The following is a 7,664-nucleotide window of genomic DNA, read 5'->3' on the forward strand; positions in this document are numbered from 1 at the left end:
GGTTGAGTGTATGAGGTTACCATTCCTTTAGACAGGGTAAATGGCCAGGTTGAGTGTATGAGGTTACCATTCCTTTAGACAGGGTAAAAGGCCAGGTTGAGTGTATGAGGTTACCGGTTACAGCTAACATACTTGTTTTTCATGTTTTCTCTCATTCTTGTTTCAGTAATCACACACACACACACACACACACACACACACACACACACACACACACACGCTAGAAACACACTACACACACTAGACACACACACACACACACACACACTGCCAATTAATTTAGGTGTGTGTTTGTGTATGCGTGTGCGTGTGTGTGTGTGTATGTAGTGTGTGATGTGTGTAGTGTGTGGGGTGTGGGGTATGTAGTGTGCAGTGTGTGTGTGTGTGTGTGTGTGTGTGTGTGTGTGTGTGTGTGTGTGTGTCTAGTGTGTGTAGTGTGTTTCTAGCGTGTGCGTGTGTGTGTGTGTAGTGTGTGTGTGTGTGTGTGTGTGTGTGTGTGTGTCTAGTGTGTTTGTAGTGTGTGTGTGTGTGTGTGTGTGTGTGTGTGTGTATGTGTGTTTGTAGTGTGTGTGTGTGTGTGTAGTGTGTTTGTAGTGTGTGTGTGTCTAGTGTGTTTGTAGTGTGTGTGTGTGTGTTTGTAGTGTGTGTGTGTGTGTGTGTGCAGTGTGTGTGTGTGTGTGTGTGTGTGTGTGTGTGTGTGTGTGTGTGTGTGTCTAGTTTGTTTGTAGCGTATGTGTGTACTGTGTTTGTAGTGTGTGTGTGTGTGTGTAGTGTGTTTGTGGTGTGTGTGTGTAGTGTGTTTGTAGTGTGTGTGTGACTACCATGTCCTCTACTAGATTGACATCTCATCAAGTGCCCCCTGGATGACGCTGATTAGAAGTCACTCTGGTTGTTTATCAGGTCACCAAGATGTTTATTTTCAGTTTACCACCAGGCTGTAACATTGTCCTCTTCCTGTTGTTAACTCTTTGTTATATTACCAGAGTAGTCAACTCCCTGCACAGCTCTACCCACTGGGAATCAAATCCATATCGGCCAGTTTCCACTCTCTTTTGATTATTTTTTCTGGGTTTTGTCACAATGGATGAGAGGATGAGCTTCTCTTGGTTGAACAACACAAACAGAGGAGTAGTTCTCTGTTTGAATACAACTGCACTGACCCACCCTTTCCTACTTCTTGAAAAGGTCTGATTGGCTTGCCTAAAAATATATGTTACAGAATCATTGCTTACACCTATCCATGGATGATTTCTTCAAGGAAGTGAGAAAGGAAGGATACTTGAACTGGGCCATCGTGTTGAGGGGCCTCAACCCACCCAGCAGGGGTGCCCCACTTCTTTAAAAGGGAGCTAAAGTTTAATTAACTCATAACTGTGTCTCTGTCTCTGTCTCTCTCTCTCTGTCTCTCTCTCTCTGTCTCTGTCTCTCTCTATCAACTATATCCCTCACTATTTCTTTCTCTATCTCCCCCTTCCACTTTTTGTTTCCCCTTTCTCTCTCCCTCTCTCTCTCTCTCCCTCCCTCTCTCTCTCTCTCTCTCTCTCTTTCTCTCCGTCTCCTCTCCTCTCCCTGTTACACCTCACACTCTGACTAATGACCTATCTCAGTTGGTATGATGTAATGCGTACGTGCTGACAAGCATCTTGTCTTCATATGGGTTGAAGAAATAACACAACAACACAAACTACTGGTACAGTAACAACAAAGAAGTCGGTAGGGATCTCTCTTTACGATCAGATGACATTATTCACCCTCTGCACTCACACCCAGCCCCAACCTTACACGGCACTGGAACAACACAGGCTGGAGAGGGGTTTACAAGCAGATCAATCTGTGTGTTTGATCAAACGTTTTAGACAGAACTGATAAATGTCCATCATGGTAGAGGAAAAGGTTGAATGAGATGAGCTCATATACTGAAGTGAATACAGCATCCTAAAGTGTGACTCATTGCAGTGGGGTTGTGTGTGTGTCTGTCTCTCTGTGTGTGTGTGTGTGTGTGTGTGTGTGTGTGTGTGTGTGTGTGTGTGTGTGTGTGTGTGTGTCTGTCTCTCTCTGTGTGTGTGTGTGTGTGTGTGTGTGTGTGTGTGTCTGTCTCTCTGTGTGTGTGTGTGTGTGTGTGTGTGTGTGTGTGTGTGTGTGTGTGTGTGTGTGTGTGTGTGTGTGTGTGTGTGTGTGTGTGTGTGTGTGTGTGTGTGTGTGTGTGTGTGTGTGTGTACACTGAACAAAAATAAAAACGCAACATGCAACAATTTCAAAGATTTTACTGAGTTACAATTCCTATAAGGAAATCAGTCAATTTAAATACATTTGTTAGGCCATAATCTATGGATTTCACATGACTGGCAATACAGATACGCATCGGTTTGTCACCGATACTTTAAAAGAAATGGGCCTCACAGTGGCCCTCAGGATCTCGTCACAGTATCTCTGTGCATTCAAATTTCCATCAATAAAATGCAATTGTGTTCGTTATCCGTAGCTTATGTCTGTCCATACCATGACCCCACCACCACCACGGGGCACTCTGTTCACAACGATGACATCAGCAAACCGCTCGCCCAAACAATGGCATACACATGGTCTGCGGTTGTGAGGCCGGTTGGACATACGGCTAAATTCTCTAAAACAATGTTGGAGGCGGGTTATGGTAAAGAAATGAACATAACATGATCTGGCAACAGCTTTGGTGGACATTCCTGCCGTTACCATGCCAATTGCACTCTCCCTCAAAACTTGAGACATCTGTGGCATTGTGTTGTGTGACAAAACTGCACATTGTAGAGTGGCCTTTTATTGTCCCCAGCACCTGTGTAATGACCTTGCTGTTTATTTGGCTTCTTGATATGCCACACCTGTCAGGTGGATGGATTATCTTGGCAACGGAGAAATGCTCACTAACAGGATATAAACAAATATGTGCACACAATGAGAAATAAGCTTTTTGTGCATATGGAACATTTCTGGGATTTTTTATTTCAGCTCATGAAACATGGGACCAACACTTTACATGTTGCCTTTATATTTTTGTTCAGTGTATATTATTAATGATATTTAGGGTTCAGGGTTCATTCCAGCTTGATTCATGTGTGTGTGTGTGTGTGTGTGTGTGTGTGTGTGTGTGCGTGTGTGTGCGTGTGTGCGTGTGTGCGTTTGTGTGCGTATGCGTGTGCGTGTGCGTGTGCGCGTGTGCGTGTGTGTGTGTGTGTGTGTGTGTGAGTGAGTACATACATGCATGTGTGTGTCAGCAGAGGGCGGCTTTGATGAATGTCTTAAGAGAGAGATTGCTTGTTTTTTGGTGTTCACTTTGTAGCGTATCTACATGAAGAGCATTTAACAGTCCTGTTGTGTTCCTTTCATGTTAATTCATTCTGTGTTCCCGGTCCAAAATGACCACCACATTATAGCTGATTATAAATCCATAATAATACATATATTATCACCTAATGTTGTGTTAGATCTTTTTATCAACGTAAGTTCTTGTGAACATTACAAGTATTGAACTTCTATTTGCTATTTATAGCCTGTAGGCCTCATCGACCTGAACTCATACCCCTCATTTATTGAGTAAAAAAAGCATAATGTATGGATTACTTTGACTATAACAAATACTCAGACGAAATGTTTTGTGCTATTTATCACATACTACTTTGTGTCAAAGTTTAACAAGGTGTTACGGTGCGTGAATGAGGACCCAAAAGCGAATCAACTTAAACAGAGCTTCTTTAATTACCAAACATAGGTAGGCTCAGATGGACCGGCAGATTCCGACAGGACAGGACAAGGTTACAGCAAACATGACGGCAGTCTGGTTCAGGCATGAATGACACAAACAAACAAGAATCCGACAAGGACAGGAGCAGAAACAGAGAGAGATATAGGGACCTAATCAGAGGGAAAAAGGGAACAGGTGGGGAACGGGGTGAATGGGTAGTTAGAGGAGACAAGGGACAGCTGGGGGAAAGCGGGGGAGAAAAGGTAACCTAACACGACCAGCAGAGGGAGACAGGGTGAAGGGAAAGGACAGAGACAAGACAACATGACAGTACATGACAGTACCCCCCCACTCACCGAGCGCCTCCTGGCGCACTCGAGGAGGAAACCTGGCGGCAACGGAGGAAATCATCAATCAGCGCACGGTCCAGCACGTCCCGAGAGGGAACCCAACTCCTCTCCTCAGGACCGTACCCCTCCCAGTCAACTAGGTACTGATGACCACGGCCCCGAGGACGCATGTCCAAGATCTTACGGACCCTGTAGATAGGTGCGCCCTCGACAAGGATGGGGGGGGGGGGGGGGGAAGACGAGCGGGGGCGCGAAGAACGGGCTTAACACAGGAGACATGGAAGACCGGGTGGACGCGACGAAGATATCGCGGAAGAAGAAGTCGCACTGCGACAGGATTAATGACCTGAGAGATACGGAATGGACCAATGAACCGCGGGGTCAACTTGCGAGAAGCCGTCTTAAGGGGAAGGTTCTGAGTGGAGAGCCAAACTCTCTGACCGCGACAATATCTAGGGCTCTTCGTTCTACGCTTATTAGCAGCTCTCACAGTCTGCGCCCTATAACGGCAAAGTGCAGACCTGACCCTCTTCCAGGTGCGCTCGCAACGTTGGACAAAAGCCTGAGCGGAGGGGACGCTGGACTCGGCGAACTGAGATGAGAACAACGGAGGCTGGTACCCGAGGCTACTCTGAAAAGGAGATAGCCCGGTCGCAGACGAAGGAAGCGAGTTGTGGGCGTATTCTGCCCAGGGGAGCTGTTCTGACCAAGACGCAGGGTTGCGAAAAGAAAGACTGCGTAAGATGCGACCAATAGTCTGATTGGCCCGTTCTGCTTGACCGTTAGACTGGGGGTGAAAGCCGGAAGAGAGACTGACGGAAGCCCCAATCAAACGGCAAAACTCCCTCCAAAATTGAGACGTGAATTGCGGACCTCTGTCCGAAACGACGTCTGACGGAAGGCCATGAATTCTGAAAACATTCTCGATGATGATTTGTGCCGTCTCTTTAGCAGAAGGAAGCTTAGCCAGGGGAATGAAATGAGCCGCCTTAGAGAACCTATCGACAACCGTAAGAATAACAGTCTTCCCCGCTGACGAAGGCAGTCCGGTGACAAAATCTAAGGCGATGTGAGACCACGGTCGAGAGGGAATAGGAAGCGGCCTGAGACGGCCGGCAGGAGGAGAGTTACCGGACTTAGTCTGCGCGCAGACCGAACAAGCAGCCACGAAACGACGCGTGTCATGCTCCCGGGTGGGCCACCAGAAACGCTGGCGAATGGAAGCAAGCGTACCCCGAACGCCAGGGTGGCCGGCTAACTTGGCAGAGTGAGCCCACTGAAGAACGGCCAGACGAGTAGGAACGGGAACGAAAAGAAGGTTCCTAGGACAAGCGCGCGGCGACGGAGTTTGAGTGAGTGCTTGCTTTACCTGCCTCTCAATTCCCCAGACAGTCAACCCGACAACACGCCCCTCAGGGAGAATCCCCTCGGGGTCAGTGGAGGCTACTGAAGAACTGAAGAGACGAGACAAAGCATCAGGCTTGGTGTTCTTAGAGCCCGGACGATAAGAAATCACAAACTCGAAACGAGCGAAAAACAGCGCCCAACGCGCCTGACGCGCATTAAGTCGTTTGGCAGAACGGATGTACTCAAGGTTCCTATGGTCAGTCCAAACGACAAAAGGAACGGTCGCCCCCTCCAACCACTGTCGCCATTCGCCTAGGGCTAACCGGATGGCGAGCAGTTCGCGGTTACCCACATCAGGTCGGATTCTTCTGTTACGGTGCGTGAATGAGGACCCAAAAGCGAATCAACTTAAACAGAGCTTCTTTAATTACCAAACATAGGTAGGCTCAGATGGACCGGCAGATTCCGACAGGACAGGACAAGGTTACAGCAAACATGACGGCAGTCTGGTTCAGGCATGAATGACACAAACAAACAAGAATCCGACAAGGACAGGAGCAGAAACAGAGAGAGATATAGGGACCTAATCAGAGGGAAAAAGGGAACAGGTGGGGAACGGGGTGAATGGGTAGTTAGAGGAGACAAGGGACAGCTGGGGGAAAGCGGGGGAGAAAAGGTAACCTAACACGACCAGCAGAGGGAGACAGGGTGAAGGGAAAGGACAGAGACAAGACAACATGACAGTACATGACACAAGGACTCTCTCCTCCTCACCAGTGTCATGATCAAAGACATGATCAAGAGCCTCACATACAGCATATCGTTTGGTCATTGTGCTGCCACAGAATGAATTGTGAGCAAGAAAGCTTTATATACCAGAGCTGGAGAAATGTTATATATATTATTGAAACAATATTGCGATTGTTTGTGAGAATTCCAACAGGTGTGGTTCCCGTGGGGGAAAGATTATATTGGGGAAAGGTTCCCGTGGGGGTTGCCATGGAAGCCAAGAAGGGGAGTGAGGTGTGTGTTTGTGTGTGCTAAAACACACATGCACGTGGGGGTCTAGGAGAGGAAGTGTGTCCATCTGATTAATGGGCATTTGCCTGAATTAAATTTTATACACTAATTGTAGTCTCACTCATTCATTTCTAATGACCGGTCAATTTTCGACAGGTGTACAAAAGTTAAATAAAACACCCAAAATTGTATGAATATCATCAAAATGTATTTTGTGTGTTCAGATGCCCTGTGTCATGGAACTTTATGAGAATCAGATTGAATGAACTACATTTTTCAGAGAGATCCAATTCAGCTGGAACACAGCAGTAGGGTTAAAGTGGCAGTTCCTCTTTATAAACAGTGCTATGTGAGGTCCACGTTCCTGAGGCCCCTCTCCCCTCTCCCCCTCCACCCCTCTCCCCCTCACCCCTCCAACCCTCACACCTCTCCCCCTCCACCCCTCTACTACTCCCCCCTCCACCATCACACCTCCCCTCTCCCCCTCCACCCCGTCTCGTTACCCTGGCCCCTCTCCTACCTCACAGCAGGCACGTAGCCTCCCCTCCCCTCACCTGCCCGCATGTGCAGCTCCCCACTGCACGTCGCCTGCCCTCACAAGCTGCTGGCACAGTGCCCCAATAGGAGCAGGTCAGCCCTGAAACACCCATACCTGTCTGTCTGTCGACTGAGGAAGACTGGCTCTGGCGTTAACTTCTCACTTGAGAACCAGCCAATAGAATCAAGACTTCAGAATGGAATCCTAACTTGAGAGGCATATGTATATTTTTTGGCGTGAATCCTGCGTTGTTGCCGAGAAGATTTACCCACAACATTTTAGTTGTGCATGAGGTTCTAAAGGTTGTATTCTTATCTAAGCGAAAGGCAGGTATGGTGAATCTGACCAGCTGATCCCATAATATACTGCTCTCCACAAACCAACACGTCACACATGGTGCATACATTATACTGTACTGTAGATAATGGTCCACATTGGTAGAGAGGAGACATCAGTGCCCTCTCTAATATGCGTGGAAAGTTGATCAAGTCATAACTGGTGAAATGTTAACTCAACTGGAGACATCTCATCCTCTTTGGAGGCGTGGTTTCGACACACATTATGATTGCTAGAAAAAGAGTGTAGGTGCAGTTGCTAACTAACTGAACACTTTGAGCTAGTTGGCTAGCTAACCACCTTGGCTAACTGTGGGGCAAAACAATTAACAGAGTGTACAGTTAGCTACCACACTGTT

Source organism: Oncorhynchus mykiss, chromosome 12 (genome assembly GCF_013265735.2).
Source record: "Oncorhynchus mykiss isolate Arlee chromosome 12, USDA_OmykA_1.1, whole genome shotgun sequence".
NCBI lineage: Eukaryota > Metazoa > Chordata > Actinopteri > Salmoniformes > Salmonidae > Oncorhynchus > Oncorhynchus mykiss.